The sequence below is a fragment of the Gambusia affinis genome, linkage group LG02, assembly GCF_019740435.1.
Source record: "Gambusia affinis linkage group LG02, SWU_Gaff_1.0, whole genome shotgun sequence".
Lineage (NCBI taxonomy): Eukaryota > Metazoa > Chordata > Actinopteri > Cyprinodontiformes > Poeciliidae > Gambusia > Gambusia affinis.
Window position 1 is genome coordinate 29,482,649 of NC_057869.1, and position 21,824 is coordinate 29,504,472.

The 21,824-nt window shown below is 37.8% G+C and overlaps 1 protein-coding gene across 1 annotated transcript in view; it reads right to left on the reverse strand.

Moving 5' to 3' along the window:
* Positions 1-21,824, reverse strand: part of cdh8 (cadherin 8) — a 374,224-nt gene that overhangs the window by 166,326 nt on the left and 186,074 nt on the right. Inside the window, exons 9-11 of the mRNA XM_044135659.1 lie at positions 19,377-19,509; positions 3,859-3,980; positions 2,694-2,764 (exon numbers count right to left, since the gene is read on the reverse strand). The gene's annotated coding sequence lies outside the window, so the exon portion shown is untranslated. The remainder of the gene's footprint in view (positions 1-2,693; positions 2,765-3,858; positions 3,981-19,376; positions 19,510-21,824) is intronic.

Sequence of the window (21,824 nt, forward strand, 5' to 3'; positions counted from 1 at the left end):
CTTTAGCATCTTTGCTAACTTTGAAAACATTTAGCATGCTTGACAACCCCTAAATTAATTAAAACAGACTGTATTTCTACAGTAAAAAAAAAATCTATTGTGATCTGTGTGATTTCTGATTTAAGCTCCACTGTGGTCAGTTAGGCGAAATCAGCAACAGAGTTAGCAATATTCAACCACTCTGAAGATGAAACCACAAATGAAAGGTCCGTTCCAAAGAACCACTTCCTCAAGCTCAACCATGGAGGCAGGTGTGTATTACCAAATTTAACCCTGTGTCTAGCCATATACTGGACTGTAACAGATAGTGTCATTGATACATGGCGATTATCAGCAAGGTTGAAATTAGCACTTTGGCATTAGCAACCACTAAATACCATGTTGATATATAATTTAGCATTAGCAGAACTATTGGCTCAAAGCAGTAGTTTTTAAGGGTTAGCACAACTAAACTAAACTTTTTGTTAACTGTTTAAATTCTTTGACTTGCCTCAAATCAGATGCTAAATTGTTGAAATCTGGACACATCAAAAGCAGTTGGATGACCATTTGCTAATTTCCAGTTGCCTGTTCAAATGTGAGGGACCACAATATGCATAAAGGGGATGAATTACTAAGGGGGGAAAAAAAATCAACATCATAATGTTATTCCCTTATTAAACATACTTGGAGTGTTGCCATCTTTCATGCAGGTTAGAGAAATCCTTTCATCTCCCATGGCAACCGACTGGGGGTGACCGAGGCGCAGCTCCTCCTCCTCAGAGCTGCAGTTTCCAAGCTTCTGCAGCTCTTCCCTTCGACTTCCCTACTCAACTCCTTCAGACTAGCCAGCAGTAATTAGCAAACACCTAGTGGGACTGCACATCAGCAGAGTTCATTATATGAGCTGCTTCTCAGTGCAACGTCAGTAAAAACATTGGTAAAGGCTTAATGGAGAAGCCATGTTGTGATGACTTCCTGAAGGCAGAGCTTCAAAAAACTTTTTAAAGAGACAGAGGTTCAAGGTGTTAAATTACAAAGTCAAGTCATATTTGATACATACAACTGAAAGCAACATAGTTACTTGATTTTGCTCTAAAATGGAACTATATGCCTGGGAAATACATAATACTGCCCCTTTCAATTAAAGTGGGTTTTGCATTTTCAAATCAGATCCACTTTTGAAAGTCCACCCTTTCTATTCATTGACCTTACTAAAAGATAATTAATTAAAAAAAAACCTTTAAAAAAATGCAATCTGGAAACCTTGAGCTCATCCTACATCTGTACTTCTAAAAGCTTCTCAAAGTCCCGTCTGAGTGCTTCTAGTTAAGAACTCTCTGTGTAAACTGTAAGATGGTCATCTCTTTGCCACACTCCGGTTTCATTCACCGCATATACTGAATGTCACAGAAAGGAAGTCAATTGATATCGCTCTGTTTCGGTGAGGCAGCGGCTGTGGGTGAAGACGAGCTCTCACAGAGGAAGTCTATGATTACAGGAAGAAAGACATCAATAGACATTGATGGCCGTAAAGAATAGAGTGAGTGCCGGGGTAATGACACTTTGCTTTTAATAGTGTTCATTAAGAATACTAGCCACTTTGTTAACAAGAATGAGAAATGGGTTCTGCCATTTATCGCCATGCCATGAACACGAGGCGGTCTGATCAAAAATGAGTTATCTCTCATTTTTGATCAGAAACATCAAAAATGAGAGATAACTCATAAAATCACGAGATAAAATCATGCAACAAAAGCCGTACAAAACTGTCCTTGTAGTGCAAATAGAAGCAGGCCTCCATCGTAGCTGATTATTTTCTTTCTGTTTTTTGTTCTGCTTAGAACAGTTCAACCCTCGAAATAATACAGTTTGAAAGAAATCACATTTTAAAAGGTAACACAAAATTTCACAAAATTTCCTCTTAGTTAGTACTCACCGTTCTCATATAAGCCTTTCTGCGGACATCTGTGTTTGAGGGTTTTTTTTTTTATTCTTTTAATTAAACAATCAGAAAACAGCATTTTAAAATATATGAAAAAACTCACCAAAAGATAATCTGGGAATATTTACATTATCAATAAAAAATTCTCAAAGCTGCAACATGAAAAATATATATATATACTTTTTTAAAACTGTTTTTGAGGGAACAAAGCAGCCAGTAATGAAATGAGTAAATGCCTGCAGGGTGAGGAAGGGTGTAGAGAAACAGTTTTTAATCAGAGAAATCCAACTCAATGGGAGAAATCCCAGTGAGAGCAGTGAAGAGAGATGAGAATGTATGGAATTGCGTCGGAGTCCAATGGCAAGATTCCAATGAAATATGAATTTTGATATCTTTGAAAAATATGAAGAATTTTAGTCTACACTTTGAACTCAGGCTCATATAGTAAATCAATACAGACAATATGTTTTATATTAATCTCATAAATGACGTGATTTAACATTTCAGAAAAGATGACTCAAGTTTGTGGTTTAACCATCTTCCACTACTTACTTCTAACACTTTCATTTGTAAATTAAATGTTTTAAATGTAAAAAATTACCAGGAATAAGGCGAATTAAGTTGTGAAGAGCAAAACCTATTCATGAAAAAAATGCTGCAACTGTTTGGGATGATAAATTAGAATGAGTCACAGCATTTCAGCATAACTGGCAGACTTGTCAGGGATTTTATTTTAATAGAAATAAACCACAAAAAGCACAATACTCACCAAGAGGTGTGACTGGAGTCAGTCTGACTCTGAGTTGCAGTCGAGCTGTGATTTCCTGAAGTGTTTCTTTGCTAAATAAAAGTGATTTAAAAAACAGAAAGAAGCAGAAAAAAAAACCTCAACCTTTCACACATTCCTCAAGATACGATAAATTATTATAAATTAACATTTCATGAGAGGCAAGACGAATCAGTAACATTAACTAAAGATTTTATTGCAAGTCAGGTATTTCTATGTAAACTTCCACTTTATTTTATGTAAATAGGACACAAGGTAACATAACAATCTTGAACTGTTACATATTCACTAAATTCAAATGGTATTTGCTTTTGACAGAATATCAATTTGCACTATATATATATATATATATATATATATATATATATATATATATATATATATATATATATATATATATATATATATATATATATATATATATACACACAATTATAATGAATAATACTTTTATTTCCATGCAGCTAAAAAACAACCCCATCCTGCCGGAAAAATTTCCTTAGCGCAAAATCTGAAATTTAGTTTTATATTATCAAGTTGTGCAACTTTATGGCTAATGGAAACGCAGCTTGTGATGCTTTTAAATAAGACGTCAACTATAGGAAGTGTAGTTGTATAGTGAGCAGTCAATATGCTAACTAAAGCGCTCTCAAAGTTAGCTACTAGATACCAAACACATACAGTGTCTGTTTCTGTCTGCCTCCTGCTGTCTCCACTCTACTTTTATTACTGCTGGCTGAAATAAATTCACACTCAATAAACATATTCTCTCATTTAAGAACAATTGTTGCCTTTTTTCCACATTTCCTTTATATTGTCGACTCAATCACAGTTTACTACGTGTCATTTCCTCGCTCTCTTTATATTCCCATCAGGATGAAGTGAAATATTTCAATTTTGAAAGACGGTAAATATGTGTGGGCATTGAACACTCTGAGGGATTAAATACTGTACAGTACAAATATGAGCAGCTGTGATCGGACATGCTAATGTAATTGGCCAGGGGTGAATTCGTAATCAGACAAAGTCTGGGGATTTAGGCCGAATAGGACCGTCAGCTGACATTTGAGCTGTTACTCAGGCACGCATTCTGATTAGTATTTAAGCCAGCAGTTGTCAGACAGTCAATCTGCGGTGCCCACCTCACCTCACTGGGCGTGACAGCCTTCAACTGTGTCCGGTCCACTGGCTGCTCCAGTCTCCGACAGAAACGTCCGGACTGTTAAGTCACCTCTGCTTTGGGTACGGCGCGGCTCACGTCGCTGACAGCTGCAGAAAGGAGAGAGCTAATCAGCCGAAGCCTGCGTGAGCCGAGAGCGACAAGGCAACAAAAGGGGAGCGAAAACCACGGCGTGCAGGACTCAATGGGCAAGAAGCTCTGGACAGGTCGCCGATCCGTCACTGGCCGCTTCAACTTCCTCTGAACATCTGCTCTGTGTCTTTAACTCAGAACTCGACAACAAAAAAGTTCAAAATGTTAATATGACCTGAAAATATATGTTTTTTCCGCTGATGCTTAAATATACATTAGATTTGAAGGAAACAAATTCCAAAGAGCAAACCTGAGGAATCTTCTATAGAAAGAACCAAACTACAAGTTTTCCTTTAGGTAAGTAAGTTAACTTTACTTCCAAAGCACCTATCACGTTCAACTAAAATTACCAGTTATTTATTTACTTCACAAAGCCAGAAAAATAAAAAATAGGAATATAAAAACTGACATAAAAAAGAAGCAGTCTACTTAAAAGTCTGTTGGTATAACAATGTCACCAGCTGTTTCTTAAAAAGTCTGTGGTCGGCATGCAGAGCAGCTTTATACAATTTTGGAAAGGCCAAACGATGATGTCATGTCTTTCTAAGCTTCTGATTGGGCAACTGGTGGCATTTGAGTTAATGGAATGCACATCTGTGGATGTATTTGAAGAAGTGATGGGAGTTGATTCTTTTTTAAAAAATCAAGTCAGAGTTTGTAATTACTTAATTGAAACTGATCACATTCTAATCACAGAAAGCCCTTTTTGCTTTAGCTATATGAAAACAACAACAAAGATATTTATTGCTTTATTTAGTTATTTAGATCATTCAACAATCATTATTATTCCACCCATTCAGCTTTCAAGTGTTCCAGAAACCTTTGATTGTTCATAAAACGTCTATGAAAAAATCAATCTTCGGAAATGTGGATTGTGGATGCTAACGTTAGCATGAGGGACGACTGTGCTGCTGCTACCTGTTTAGCATTAATATGCTACTTTAAATTCTATTTCATTTATTTAATTCTTTATTTCAAACATGACATCAGTATAAAATAGCAGACATAAAAAAGGAAAGCAGAGACATGTTTTTGGCTGCCACAGTAATATTAACGTGTTTGAAAAGGAGTACAAAGAAGTAAAAAAAAAAAAAAAAAAAAAAGAACATTTAGGTTGTAATAACTTTGCTAATTTCCTAATTTTGTTTATCACAACTTGAACACATCAATAGTCTTTTCCAGCGTCTCATCAGATCATTTTTTGACACAAAAATTAAATTAGTGGCTTTGTCGTAGAACTAAAATCAAGCGAAATGAAAAACTTCAAGGTACCACAGTCATTTGTTCAAGCTGTATAAACACTGAAAATATCCAGCTGTCATTCGATTCAAGAAGGAGGAAGGATCTCCGTCTTCTCATGTCCTTCCATCTTTCATTGTGGGAAGATGTCAGCTGTAACCCTAGCATCGAATTGATCAATCTGGAGAGTTGGTAACATCAGCCAAGCTGCTGCAGGACAGATTGAAATGTCTTTATGAAGCACATCAATACCCTGCTGACATGAGATCATCATTATCCGCATCTCCATTACAAATGTGCTCAAAACTTTGTCACTATTCAGCTAAAGTTCAAAAAACACAATTTTGCAATTGTGTTGCTTCCATTAAATAAGAAACACAACTAAAAATTAAACGTGATAAGTCATGACTTGCCATTATCCTCCAACTACTTCCTGTTGACTTCATAGTGGTTTGTGTCCATGGCAACGTCCGGTTGTTGATTATGTGACTAGTGTGATGTGAAAAATAAGTGCTTCCATTGGAGTTTTGCAAAATAAACCAATTTGAATCCAGCCAAAGAAAGCCCACCTCAGGGGAAAAAACTTTTGATCAAAAAATTGACTTATTTCAAAATTGCCATGTTTCCATTTGTGATGTCAAATTGCACAATTATATGGTCAATGGAAACACAGCTAGTGTGTCCATACTGCAAACTATCCACTTGACCTCATGTTGTAATAATCAGTCACATCTCCTACCAACATGTACAGTCTGATTGTATTTCTTCCACTCACCCTGGGTGTTTATTGTTTTAATCATTGATTGTATTATAAATGTCACCTTAATGAGCAAAAACAAACATCTTTAGATACCTTTAGTTTGGCAACCGTATAGAAACTTGACATTTCCTCCAACGGGCAAGAAAATCACTTCCAGTATAAAGTTAGAAAATGCATTAATTATACTAATCAACATTCACATGCAAGGTTTGATTTTTGACATTTCCTGACCTTTAGCACATACAGCCCTGCAGACTCGCTACCGACTTAACAAGAAGGTGTAAGACTGCGAACACGAGCCCACCGTTCATGTAACTGTACGTCTTTAGAGATACGCTGTTGAAAGAAACCACATGTATCTACCTATTCATCTCGCTGTGTTGTGGGTAAGTGGCAGGATGTCCTACAATTTAAAGTTGTGTTGAAATAGCTTGCAGATTGGTAACTTTTAAATCTCAAGGGACTCGCAGTTTCCAATTCGTAATTGGGATGCGTCATTTGAAGTCTTCAGAAAACACGCCGTTCGACTGAATGTTAAAAGAAAGAAAAGGCGACCAACAGTCCTGCAGGGATAGCACAGCCGCACCAGAAAACTCTTCAGGAAATTTAATTGCAGCAACTATAAACTTGTTCCTGTGAGTATTATGTAATAAAGACTCTGCTCTAACAGGAAATTAAAAGCACATTTTCTGTTCTCCTGGCTGGAGAAGTCTTAATGGAAAATACATACACCCAAAGTCGGGTTGTTTTCAGCGTCTTACTTTGTTGTTTGATGATAAATTGCCACTTGTCCCAACTCTCCATCGAACTCCCAGTGCATTCGGTTTCTCGTACACTGTCAATTTCACAGTCCAAAAAAGCTTATCCCTCGCTGCGGCATGCAGAGAGTTGCCTTTGTTCTTTGCAAAATAACCAAAGCAAGCAGCCAAGTGTGAAGTGCTGTTTGATGACAAACACTGGGAAATACAGTCAAGTATGGTATCATGACAAATTAGCAGATGAAGCAATTTGCTCCAGCTTTTAGATCCTATCTGACAAATAGGCTTAAAAGTAAGACATAAAAAAAGAACAAAGGGACATGGAAATCAAAAATGACGTGTTGAGCGTAGCAACAAGAGAAGAAGGGCAGAGCAGGACAGCAGCGCATGGAAAGAGGGTTGAGGAGAGAGGAAAGCGCCGGGACAAACACATCTAGGCTATTGATTTATTGGAGGGTATAGTCTTAGAGACGGGAGCAAGATTGATCAAATGGAAGGTTATCCTTACTCACAAAGGCAAGCTGTTTGCCAATAGCTATCACAGCAAACTAAAATGGTTCAAGGGATCCTTGACATTCACCAACACTGCAGACCCTGTTAGAGGCCCGTTTAGGAGATTTTAAAGGAGTGGAAATATTATTTTAGAAAACAGTGACAAAAATGTTTTAAACAGAGACCACTTTGGTAGTTTATAGTCTTATTAAAGGGGAGCTGTTGTCTGTTTCCCAGACACATAGTGCAATTTTATAGCACAATCAAGTATCTATATTACCTTCATGTGTTATAAAAATGCTGCATGTGGTGTCAAATATAATGTAATAGAAATTGGTTTTGCAATTAAATGTTTTGAAATGGGGACTCTGTCTCTTTAAGAAGCTCCTGCTCCTTCCATGACTCCGCCTTCAGAAGAGACATTGTAACAATGTTGATCCATTATGCCGTTTGCAACCGTTCTTTGAACTGAGAAGTAGATTGTATAATGAGCTCAGCAGACACCCAGTTCCAACAGGTGCTTGCTAAATGCTGCTGCCACTAGTTTGGAGGAGCCGAGTGGAGGAGCGGCGGCTATTTAAGCCTCTGAGTTGATGTTTCTTACTTTAAACACGAGAAATCTGACTCTCAACGACAAACACTGAAGTTTGACAAAACTGTGACAGAGGTCATGGCTGCTTTTGTAAGACACTGTGTGACACTTTCTGGTGTTCACTTTTGGTTCTACTTATCTAAATACAGAAACTGGAGCAGGAAGTTTTAGGTAGGTTCTCATGAGTAAAACATGTAAATTGGAAAATGGATGCTGAACACTAGCAGTGCTATTACACTTTAACTTTATACCCCATTAATATTTTAGGAGGAAGTCTTCCCTGGGCTTAATTATTCTTTTACAGCCCTGTTTGTGTCTACCTGAGAGTTCAATATTCAGGCCCCATTAAAACAAATTGTGTGATTCTTAAGCAGCCACTAACAAGGCATTAATGTGATTGGGATGCAGTCTGGTGCTGGGCAAGTATCCCAGTTTGTGGGATTTTTTCTTTTTTTTTCTTTTTGCAAAACAGCTGGCAGAAAGTCTGAAAAATAAATAAAACCAGAGTTGTTTACTTGATATTTCCTCTTTTGGTTGGATTTGGATATGTAATGAACAGCTTGAAGAGTGTGTGGGAATTACTCAAGTGAAAAATGAACTGTCTGTGCTGGTAAGAGCATTGTATGAGCCAAGTCTGGTAGTTACTAACAATAAAAATCACATTATTAGTATTATCATTTTACATTTAGATTGTTTAATAACTAAAGGAAAGTTCATTAAAAGATTCAACATTTCTATCTACCCACACATGGTGACATTCTCCAGGAAAGCCAACAGTTTGCAGCATAAGGACATGAACACAGTTCAGTCTATAAAACTGATTCATAAAGGGATTCAGAACTATGCTGTAATATTCCTTTTAACCGAATAGTTGCTGTTTTTAAAATGTTAAGACTCGTGCTTACTTAAAAAAATTGTATTTTCTTATGTTTTCCACCTACAGAGCCTGCCCATTTTTACCGTCACAATACATGGCAGGGATGTATTGTGATGGTAGGTTACAGTGGACTTATGCCTATAAACAAAAATAGTAGAAGTTAAGGTGATGGAGGTTGAAGAGAGCAGAACCATAAAACGTCTGGATTGAGTCAAACTGTCTGAAAGTTTTCATGGGATACAGAAAATACAACAAACAATCGTCTTGTGACGTACTGTTATGATTTTAGCTAGCGCTAACACCTTCAGCAGGAGCTAATGTGAAGCTAAAAGAATTTTGAAGACAATTAAAGTCTTTGTAACACACCATTTTAACAGAACTCAAAAAGATGTTTTGATTCCAATGCTCACCTTAAACAACTTGAGTAAGAAACTGGAGGTGTTCACAGTATAAACTTTCCTTTCTGGTTGGCACTTTCAAGCAGCAGCAGCAGAGAAATTCAAAGCTTTTTCATCTGATTTGCTCCTATTCATCCTCCTCATTTTCATTTCTCCTCGTCATTTCTGTATTGCCTTTGATTTCAGTGAGTTACTGTTCAAATTGAAAAAGTTGCATGCTATTTATTGTGTTAAAAATTCAAAAATGACCGTTCTGGCTATACGGAGCTAGCGCTGTAACACCTAGCATGCGTCTTCTGTCCAGGATGCATCGCAGCATGAACAAGATGTCGACGTTTGTGTGACAATATTTTATTTTAATTTATACAAAACCAACCAGTTTACAGTACATTTACTTAAATGAGTGTTTCGCACGTAAAATCTATGGTTACAACTTGTGACCAGTTGTTAACGCTGAATGTATCCCAAATTAAACAATAAACTTTTTAGCAAAAATGATTGGAAGTCCAGTTTACACACAAATAATTTAGCAGGAGAGAATATTTTTAATGAGGGTCATTAAGTACTTAATTGTACTCAGTCAACAAGGTAATTTCAGAAAAACTTTTACTTTTTAAAATCATATTCCACACATAATGACTACTATTGATGTTGACTGCTCTTCACTCAGTCCATGTGGTTACTTTTCCTAACAGAAACCATTAGGTCAGTCAAAGCCCAGGTCATGGTTAATTAACTGTGTATTCATAAAATATTTTCATATTTCATTTCAAAGCTGTGAATTTTAGTCAAAGCCATCATGGAGCTAAAAGCTTTGATTCTGAAAAGATCTGCAGTGTCATGTGAAGTGTTGTTGAAATTCTGTGTTGTCCCTCACAGCATGCAAAAATAAATTGCCAATTTAACAGGATCTCTGGCAAACAAATAAACGGTTCCATTTTCACATCCGTAGTTTGCTTTTGTCTTTGAAGTTTTAAATAAAACCAGCATTCTAACATCACAGTCGGGATCCGACAATTTTTTTAAATTTCCTTCTGGTATTAAGCAGTGCATGTAGATTTTTATTTTTATTATTATTATTTTTTTTTGCAATGTAAGAAGGCAAAGGTGTTAGAAGTGTAAGAAATAGCACTGGGACGATCAAATCTGTAAAAATATCTTTGTTTTATGAAAGCTGCATTTTTTTATTAAAAATGGCGGTTTTGAACTGAGATTAGAGTTTCCAAACTTGAATGGCAGATGAATATTTTTGAATATTTTTCCCACCTCATTTAAAAAACAAACCCATCTCTGATGAACTGAATGCCCATGTAACACATGTTTCTTATTAGAAGCTGTGTTAAGCTGAACAGGTTAAGTAACAAACAAAGCAGCATGCTAGCTGCCATTGTCTTTGTTGTTAGGGTTGTTGTTTGTTGTCTGTTCTGCAGATTCACACCTCGACAAAACGTTGCTCTCTTTGACCTGGTTTCAAAACATTAGGCTTCATTTAAACATGGCCCTACTGTTAAGAGTTTTCAGATAAGTTTTCAGCTAAACTTGTATACGTAGCTAACGTCTCTAAACGCAGGAGCTAGCTGCTTCTCTGTCAACTTTGCTAACATTCCCATGAAGCATAAAGACTGACCTCTGATTGGTTGTCCCTACCTTAGGCAAAATTTGTCATAAACTATGATCCCAAAAACCATCAAAAAAAACAAACAAAAACAGTCAACACTCTTTGTCTGCTTAGCAACATAACAGAAGGAATTCTAATACGGTGAAATCTAAATGCTTTTTAATTGTTTTAAATTCCTATATTTACAGAGCAGCTATACACACACACACACACACATACATATATATATATATATATATATATATATATATATATATATATATATATATATATATATATATATACACACACAAATAAATCAAATCATAATAAATTAGATATAAATACGGTTACTACAAAGCCAATCCAAAAAATATGTTAAATGAAAATGCCTTGGCTGTTTTTGGAGTATAAGTATTCTATACTCCTTCACATCCCTGATGTTGATTTCTGAAATAAAACTGATTCGTGACATTATTTTTTAATGCATCCAAATTTGTTCTGACTTTCATGTGTTAGCACTGCCTGTACTCCAGTTGCCACTGAAGATAAATTACAGCCGCAGAACAGTCGCATATTAACATAGTTTGAAAGGCACAGGGGATACAAGCTGAGCTATTTCTTAAAGAAGGAGTTCCTCCTCTGGACAGCGTGCCCTCTGTGGATCACTAATAATAATCTCACAACTGATCCTAGAAGGTCACGTCACCTAAATGTAATTTTCCGGTATTCAAACCTCTTTCTTTTTTTTTTTTTTTACTTAAGCATGGACACTTCTCTTTAAAAAAAATGATGCTGGTGACCCTTAAAGGACATACGCAATCACACACATACTCAGAATATTTTAAAAAGTGACTGAAATGCTTTCAGAAAATTATTTTTAAATGGTCAGAGATAATTCTGATTATTTTAGGACATATAGTTTACACAATGATGTTCTCTGACTGATTGGTTGTCTTCTTCTTTGGGTTTTTTTTTCCCCTCTCTGAGCTGCTTCACCTGTTTGTGCTGCAGGTGATTAAATTAGGTATCCTCTGCAGCCTGAGCCCTCTGTGTAAGAGAAGAGCCAGGTGTTTCACAGATAGAGTGATTTGTCATCCGACGTGTTCTCTTTCTGTGTAGGCTGCTATATTATAAGAAAAGTCCCCCAGTTTCCACTGCAGGCGCTTGTGTCACGCTCATCACGTCTGACAGCTGTTCAAACTTCATCGCATCTGCTTATTTGGAGGAAAAGTCTGCTGCTATCATTAGCGCATTCTCAACATTGCCATATTGCCCCACCACCACACACACGCACACACCCCTCCTCTCTCCCTTTTTTTTCTTTTTTTTTTTCTTTTTTTTGCATCTGTTCTCAGAAGTAAAGTGTAACTGATGGTATTATCTAAAGCTGTGATTCAATAATCTGGCTAATCCTATGGGACTTCTCAGAACTGGATGTTGTAGGACTGAATGCTTGCTGTGCTCTTGGAAAAAGTAAGGAGCCTTAGAGTCAAGACTTGAAACTATTTTTGGGATTAAGAACATTTCCTTTGGAAAATTAATGAACATCCTCCGCAGAGAAAAGAAGCAAAAATGTAAAAATAAATAAATAAATAACGCTGACATAGATGATAAGCACTATATCGGAAGCTGTACGTTACAGACGGAGGCAGAAGGGAAAACAATTTCTAATATATATATATTTTTTTCTTTTTCCTCCCATTAAACACAAACAGTAGTCCTGCCGGAGTGGCGCCGATTAAAATGCACGCTTGTTATGGGGATGCACTGAATTGGATGGCTCCATTGTACGTGAAGAGGGGGCTATGTTTAGACTCCAGGAAAACTAAGGTCATAAGAAGCTTTGGGGGTGAAAAAAAGGAGAGAGAGAGAGAGAGAGAGAGAAAAGAAAACACCACCTCCTACCCTCCATCCCTTATTGCTTCACACTTTCCTGCAAACCCTGCCATTTCAGAGATTTATAAATAGTGTTAAGCCTGTTCTTGGCTCTCTTGTCGTTATGGGCCGCTCAGTTTGAGTGGCGGTTGTCACAGACAATTTCTATCATACTTTTATAGAAAACGGCTGCTCACTGAGGAGGAGAAAATTCCCTTTGAGGAGGCAAAGTCTCCGTCAGAAGAAAATTGGGAACAACAAACGCTGATCTTTTTTGGCAAGTGATTGCAAAAGCCGTAAATATTCTAATTTCTGCCACAGGTCTTCAAAGCTCTTGAGTAACTTTCACTTCAAGCAAATAATTTCCTTGTCAAGACAAGAGAAGCTGTGCTCCTTCTTTCCTTTTAAAAAGAATATTAAAAATACAAAAATAATAATATAGACACCATTAGGAGCAAAATTATCTCAATCATTTCACATAATTATTTTCTAACTGTGGTAAAGAGTATCAACAAGGGGGGTGAATTAGTACTGTGTTCATCAAACACAAAGCTTACACTACCAATCTGCATGACTGCCAGGCCGGTACAAGAAACCCAAAGTAAAGCTATGAAGTGGTGTGAAAAGGTATTTGCCACCTTGTGCATTTTTTTCTGTTTTTGTCGTGTTCTAGATCAAATAAATGATAAATATCAACATCTGGTGAAGGGACCAGACCATCCATGCTCAATATCCGTCCGGCGTGGCTGAATTAAAACAATTCAGCAAAGAGTCGACCAAAATTCCTCCAAAGCAACGTTGAAAAAAACCCCCAAAAAAAACTGACAGGCCAGTCACAGAAACCAGTTATTACATTTAAGGTGTAATTACTTTTTCACATAGGACCAGGTTGGTTTGGTTCTATGCTCTAAAACTGCATTTTTATATTTGTTCAGGTTATCTTTTACAAACATTTCAGTGTAAACAAAAAGAAAGCAAAAATAATAAAAAGAAAATATGTAAGGGGGCAAAAATTCTCTTTTCACGGCACTTCATTGTTTAGTCTTTTTCTCAATATATGCTTTTATTTTTTATTTTTTGCCATAAACCAGATATGCTTCCTGCAGCCATCTGGGAACAACAAAAAAGAAAGAAAAAAAAAAGTCAAAATTTTATATTCAACACTTGGAGAAGTAAATGATGTAATTGGCAGAAAATATCTGGAGTGTGATGCTTTGTGTCTTCCAGAGGTTCTGGATTTGATCAGACAGAAGGGCAGAGTCTCTACACATACTGCAATAGCTGAGAACTTGGCCCGATCCGGGGAGGCTGCGTGGGGCCTGTTCTGCTCCGGGAAGATCTCTGCCCTCAGGTCCACGGCGAGACCTCAGATCTGCCACGCTCTGAATTCTGATTCTGATCCTTCTCAGCTGCTTTTGCCTGCTAGCTCAGTGACAAAACACCTTATGTCAACACTTCTGTCGTTCAATACGTTTTGCACATTTTCTGCTCTGTAAAAAAAAATGCAAATACTGCAATGTTTTAAAAAGTCTGGACCTGGTTTATGTGAAAAACTTACTTTGAACAATGAGATCCTGGAGTTCTGTAATAACATTGAGGCTCCCTTAAAGTCAACCAACGTTTAAGACTTTGATGGCAGATGAATGAAGATGTAGGTGTTTCTTTAATGCCTAACTGAATTAGCAGAAGCTAAAGCTAACCATTCAGAAAACCGTTTCTCAGTTACTGTCACTTCTCCTTCCAATTGATGGATTCGCAAACAGCAAAGTCCCCAGTTTCAACTTTTGGTATCTGATTTTGCAACATATTATGACATTAAATTTGTATGAATAGGATGACATAATAAAAACATTTGATGTCAAGTTCATTCAAGTCATGAAGAGGCTAACATTTTATAGCTGTAACAGGTTTAAAAGCCTCAACGACAGCAGCCGTGTGGAGAAATGGCCATCCTCCTGAAACTCAAGAGGCTAATGGGAAATATGAAGCGGATCGTATATGAAGGGTGACCATGCAAATATTTGTCTTTGTATGCACTCTGGAAAGGTTTTTACAGTAATATGCTACACTATTAACACTGGGCTTTAGTTGCTGCCTGTGCGTTTTACATAAAAACATATTTAACTCATTTCCACGGTTTAAAAGTGTGTTTGCATGAGAGCTTCACTTCTGGGTACTTAGCTCTTGTGTAATGCCTCGTCTCCTTTGTAGTTACATTTTAGAAGGTTCCACTTTAAACCGGAATCAATACTTTGTTAAGCACTACCATGGACCTCTTGGCTGCTGCTCTGATTAATGTTCTCCTTTGTTGGCCCGTCAGGTTGGGTGGATGGCCAGGCCTTGGTAAGTTTGCAGCTGTGCCAAACTCTGTCCAATTTCACATGATGGATTAAACAATAAATTGTTTTCTAACAAACCTCTGAGCCATCTACAAAACACCTGCATCTATACTGAGATGAATCGTCACCGCCAAAACACCAACATGTAAGTCAGTAAGTACATGAGGACCTCTGTGTCCTCATCGCAGTCAATGCACTTTAAAATACACACCAATGGACTATTTACTAATTAGATGACTTCTGAACAGGGCTTCACTGAGAGGAGTCTTAAATGGAGTGAAATACAAAGACATGCCAAAAAAAGTATTGGCTGAAGGTAATCAATAGTAATACTTTTCATGCTATACTATATGTTTATGAGTCCAGTAAAACAAACAAAACATGAATCAGCTCAAAGTCACAGCCAACCTTTTTGTTTTTTTTGTTTGTTTTTGTTTTAGAAATATTGCATCAGAAACTGTTGATGGAAGCATCAAAAATCAAAACAACTTTCTCAGTTTCACCTAAAAAAAGGTTTTTAGATGATTTTAGCCTTGTCCCAAACTGAGGTAACGTGCTGAAGCGGCGATGGGAACACATTTCCTGAATAAGTTCTGATGTATTAAATCTTTACCTCAATTTTGCTTTTTCCTTTATTAACATCATTTTACTTATGCAACATTTTAGAGGTTTGCTCAAATTTCTGACAATTGGAGTCGTATTTGGGACAAAATCTCCTTCATGAATCTTTGCCAATTAAACTGGGTGTAATTTAAAACTCCCAAGAAAACAACCTAAAATTCATCATTTCTGCTGTAGTTCTGATCAAAGTCACTTGGGACATCTAATGACATCCTATATGTTTTATCATAGTATTTTCACTTATTGTCACCTCTGTAATATAATGGACTAAGTCAGTTTTTCCAAAAGTTTATTTATTTATATATTTTTTTGCCTAAAGGATCTTTTGGCAAAAATCCTGGTGATGACTTTAGTGCAAACATAACTTTGACTGAGTCCATTATTTTTAGAAAGGTGGATGTTTAACATCAATTTAAACAACACTGAGAAATTCAAGTCTTCTTCAATCAGTTTAAAAAAAAAGCCAAAACAGTTTGGGCTGTTATGAAAATCAAGCTCAGTTTCTGTTTCTCATGCAGAACTGATTTCAGATGTAGAAGAATTGGACGTCGTCTCTGTAGGGGGTGGGAGGAATTTCTATGGAAAAGTTTTAGGGGGGATTTTTGTCACTTCTGGCTGTTTCACTTTCTTCCCTCTTGTACATGTTGAACAGGCGATGACAAATGGCACCAGCTCCAGAACTATTTGCAGTCATTTTTACCCAAGCCCTTTGCCTTATGTGTCAAAAGTAGAACAGAAAAGAGTGGGGAGGGTGGGGGGAAAAGAGACTTCCCACACAGCATCAAGTTAAGAAAAAACAGAAAACGGGAAAAAAACAACAAAAAAATCCAAAATGTCTTCAACTCCCATCAAAACCATATGACTCTCAACCCTCCCATTCCTCCATTTAGAGCGCTTGCTCCTTGTTAAAAAGACCAAGCCCTGGACGGAGCGGGGGTGGTGATACTTCTAATGAAGATGAATATTCAGCTGCGTTGGAAAGCCTCTTGGAAGCCTGCCCAGCCTGCACTTGCTGTTCCAGTCAAATTGGCAGCAAGGTGGGGGAGGACTGTGGAGGAAGGGGGAGGGGCCTGCAGCACAAGACCGAGATGGAGAAGTTGTGGTGGAGGAGCGGAGGAGTTAGTGAAGATGACTCAGTTGGCAGACAGGCAGACATAAGCACCATATTAATGGGAATGGGCAGAGAAAAATGCATGAACTGTGTTTACAAACCCTGATCAGCTCCGACTTGATGGTTACTGAGGGGAGGAGCGCCGAGCGCCAGCTGCTATCAGCTGATCGTACGCCACGCCACCAGAACAGAACAGCAGGTTCATCTGAAACATCAGCTTTAAAAACATGTCAAAGAGACCTGAAGGAATCTAGGAAAAGGTTTGTTTGGAAAAAAAATGTCTGATAAATGTTAGACGGGTTCCACTCCGTCCTGCACCGCCTCCACCACACAGAGTGGTACGCCAGATTCTGGTTTCTGTGGACTTCAGCTTATCCTGAACCACCATCAACTACCAGTCAAGTGGACAAGATCTTTCTGCTGACCCCACCCATTCTGGACACCAACTATTTCGACCATCAAGTAATAGTCAACATTTTCAAAATGAGGGCCGTCAGAGGGGGGCCTCAGGAAGTTGGGGGGAAGATCACAAGAAAGTTTAAATTTGTAATTTTTCATCATTATTTTTGCTTCCGTCATTCAATCATTTAAAAAAATAAGTCAAAATAATGGATTTTTGTCATGTCTGATGCTCATTTTCTGATTGGCTGCCGATCAAATTTATCACGCTGCTTTGCTCCGCAAACTAGCACAGCTAGCAGGAAATGGAAAAATTTTGATAAGAAAGAAAGATCAAAGACAAATCCAGCAGCCCTGTGGAGTACACTGCTGCAAAAAACATAAGAACTGTGGGAATAAAATAAAATGTGATGAAATATATATAAAAATCATACATATTTTTATATACAGATCTTAGAATCCAAACCAAGACATGGAAAAAGTCACATTTTCTTTTTTGCAACATTTTAAAAGCTGGCTCAAAATTTGGTAGTCAACTGGAAAGAAACAGTGATGATAAAGGAAACCATGTCATCCACTGATAATAGTTCACTACGCTTACCTGTCCAAATGATCAAAAGTACCAAAAGTACCTGCTTTAATGATCACAGCATCTGTGCTACATCAGCATCTTTCTATGCCAAAGGAACACTGACCAGGTGTTTAGTGTACATAATGTACAGTAGATACACATCAGAGATGCTGTGTAATATCTCCATTTCTTCAGAAGCTGAATAGCTTTTTTATGAGCCAAGTCTTAAACCAAAGGCTAACATTTGAAAACTTAATTTTCCCTTTTTGAATTCAATTTACTGAGATGCATCTGAAACTCTTGGTTCAAATCTTAACTCTGTTTTGTGAATTTGAAAGTAAACAAACAAACAAAAAACAACAAGCACCGAGCTTCAGATCTCGATGCTCCTCAGAGCGGTGACTTCAGAACGTCGCTCGCTCTAACCAGGTCAGGTTCCACAGATCAGAGCAGATAGATGCCTGTCTCCACAAAAACGACACAAAAAACAAACAAAAAATAATAATATTCACAAAAACTTTCAGTGGTGAGCTGCAGTCTACAGCACAGCTTATAGCCACAGGGATAATGTTTTATGGAAAGAAGAAACTAAAGCAGACTATAAGTTTGTGATGCAAGGAGAACATGGAAAGAATCCCAAAAACCCCTGAGAAGCCATCATCTAAACCGGGTTTGAGGAGGAGAACTGGGTCTGCATGGAGGACAGTACAGCTAAAGCAGATAGCCAGTAAAAAGAAATATGTGGTCTTTCTTAAACTGCCCAGTGGTGAGATAAATTTCATTGGAAAATTGTAGACTCATTAAATCTGTTCTCATTACTGCTAGAGGAGTAACATGGCTACCACAGATAGCAGAGAAGTAGATGCTACCTGCAGAAAGTTTAGGACCTAATATTAGCCTAGAGTGTGCAAGTCAAACTGAGACGTTTTGCACTTTACAGGCACTGTTGTGTGATTACAGCCACTAACTTTAAGGCGGCTAATTTGGGATTAAAACTCTGATTTTGGGACCAGAATTTAAAATCCGGCGGCAGGCTTGGGGCCAAGATTGTATCAGTTTATCTAGTCTTGTCTTCAGTATAGCAGGCTGTATGCAGATTAAAGTGCTTGGATTTGATCAATAACATAATATTTAGCACACAACTGTTCATTTGAAGGTTCTGTTTATGTGGCACTCTAGTGTGTAATGGGTCGTGTAAATATAAAAAGCTATAGTGGGCCGGATTTGGCACATGTGGACAAGAGAAAAGTTTTGTCCTATACAACTTTTTAAAACGTTGTTCTTTATACAACAGGCGTCATCATTTATTTGTGACTAAGGGAATAATATTATGTGTCATGTTTAGTTTTATCTTTTTCTAATTTTGTTTGTTTTATCATTTTACTATGGACCTTTCTGTGTGTGGAATAAAGATATGAATGAATGAATGAATGAAGAACTGAAGAACTTGAACTGTTCAGACTAAATGTCTTCTGGAGTCAATATGTTTGTATGTGAGCTTTAACTTAGAACCCCCTGCCCCCCCCAAAAAAAACAACAAACAAAAACAGACCTTCCATAAAATGTATTTTTTTCTATAAATGTTCTGATAGTGGTTGGTTATGATTCTCAGTCAGCAGATAAGCTTAAACATGATCATCCACCACCTTGTTCCTGTAACTGTATGAAACTTCCCAGCAGTTAGCACAGCAATAGTGACCCAAGGTGCAGAGTGGACGTACACAATACCCGGTGCGAGCAGTCGGTGCTGCGCTGTCGGCGCTGCGCTGTCACGGTGGTGCTTTCCTGTTGCCAGGTGGAGAGGGAAGGTGGAGAGGGAAGGTGGAGGGAGCCGGCGGCCATTAGCAGCGTTGGCTGTTGGGAGTGAAAAGAGAAGAAATGTGGGGCAGCTTTGCCACTCGTTTGAAGTGGAGACAGCTTATTTGTGAAGTTGAGGCTCGGCTATCAGCTTTCATGTCCTGCTCTCATGTGACCTGGGGAGACCTCGACTTCAGAAACCATACTGACTATATCCCCCTAAAAAAAAAAAAAAAGAAAAAAGAGGCACAATCTTATTCTAGCATTTATGGGACTTGGAAGCCCGAAGCTTTATGAAATGAGTTGAATGGACGAGCTGTGGGAGTTTTAGGGGACCGACTTCCAAACATTCCCCACATGTTGACTTCTTTACCTGAGGAATAAATAAGAGCTGTAAGGGGAATGAAGTGACAGCTAATTTCAGGCTGCATAACAATAGCAACGCTGTGACATTTGATCACGATTCTTTTAATGATACTGTCACACTCCATCAGCATTCGCTGTGTGACGCCGTAAATGATTGTGTGATTAAACATGAATTAAAAGTGAAACCATGAAATTGCGCGTCCTCCCACCACTTTCTCTAAAGTTGAAACCCAGCTGCGCTTAACAGGAGTTTTTTTTTTCTTTTTTTGACACAACTGCTGATCCAGCTCTCGGGGATGAGGGCTTGAGAGTCTTAGAGGTTTTTTTTTTTTTTTTTTTTTTTTTTGCCGCCTCTGCATTTCTACAGAGGGAATTGGCAGATTATTTGGTCAACCTCGATCGGTTCCACCACAGCTTAGAGGGGATACACGCTCGCTGACTAATATTACCCAGAAATCCATCAAAGTCAAAGGGGCCTGTCCCCACTTTTAAACCTTGTGTGTTCCAATCAAGCACACGGCGCATCAAAGCCATCGGCAACGAAGGCCGCACCCCGCCTGCGCCCGACGCTGACAGATCCCAAAGAAAATAAATTATGCTGTCTGTGAGCATGAGAGTGCCTACTGTAATGTCGAAGGAGGCGACAGTCAGCTTTAATCTTTAAAGCTCCCATATGACATAATGCACTTTTCTTTCCTGGTTTCATATACTTAAAGTAAAATAAAAAAGTTAATAGCTGGATTTCACCTTCTCAAGAGCTTTTAGCCATGTGGATCACAAGAATCGATTGCTGTTGTTGTGCCTGATGGGTTGCACAATGTTAGCGCCCCATAAACTTTTTACCATTTTGTTGCATTATAGTTTAGAAATGTGTATGTAGTTTGTTGGGATTTTGTGTAACAGACCAATGTAAAGGTGTCTATGAAGTCACATTCACACCAGCCTGTTTAGTTCGACTTAATCCAACTCCAGTTTGTTTCCCTAGACAGTCCAGTTGGTGTGGGAAGGTGTGAAAGCGTACCAAATAAGGTAACGCAGTTCACTTAACCAAACCTTGGTCTCGATTCAGTTAAGTGAACTCAGGTGCGGTTCAAATGCCCATGTGAACGTCAAGCTGACCAGAGACCACTCCAAAAGCAGGAAGAGGAACAGCGCAGGGCATTCTGGGTAAATACAACCAAAAAAAAAAAAAGTGAGTCTAATGCTAGCGGGAGAAATGATTTGTAGTCTTATATCAAAGACAACCAAAAAAATCCTACAACCGCTAAAATCATACGCTGCTCCATTTGTATTTACATTTCCAGAAGAAGGAATTCGCGCTCAGTGTCTTCTTCAGAGGTTTTAGTGTTTTTAACATAAGAAAATGTTAAAACCACTAAAACTTTCATGGGGTTGGAATATTTTGGTAAAGAACTGTGTCCAGGTCCTTTTTTAAGTACTGGGAAGTCTTGCAATAATAAAAAAGAAAAAGTCATTTTTGATTGCTAGAGCCTCATCTCAGGCTAAGCAATGTACAATGGGGTTAGGGAAGAATACATATAATACATTCTTATTAATACATAGGAATAAAAATGGCTGATATTAGTTTAGAAGTATATTAGTAAAACATTTAACCTAAACTATATAAAATATCAAGTAATTCATGGAGAGCAGATCCAGAGTGCAGGAGATGTTAAAAAATGTTTTTGTTCCACCACTCGTCTTTCTGTCTAGCAGAGCAAAACCTTTGCTCCTGTGTTACTTCTTTGTTTTATATATTCCCCACAGCTCTTTATTGTAACAGTATGACCAGTGGCTTTTTGTACAGGAGAGGCTTTACTGATGCATCAAACAGCAACTTTTATGGGACTACCCGCAGAGCACGAAGAATAACAGTGTATTAAACCGGGCAGTGGTGAAATCCATCATGTCTGATTTGGACTTCTGTGTTTTAGAGAATGCTGATGAAAGAAGGCCCAGCTGTTTTGTGAGGAAGTGAATCCAGATATTTTATTTTGTCTTGTAAA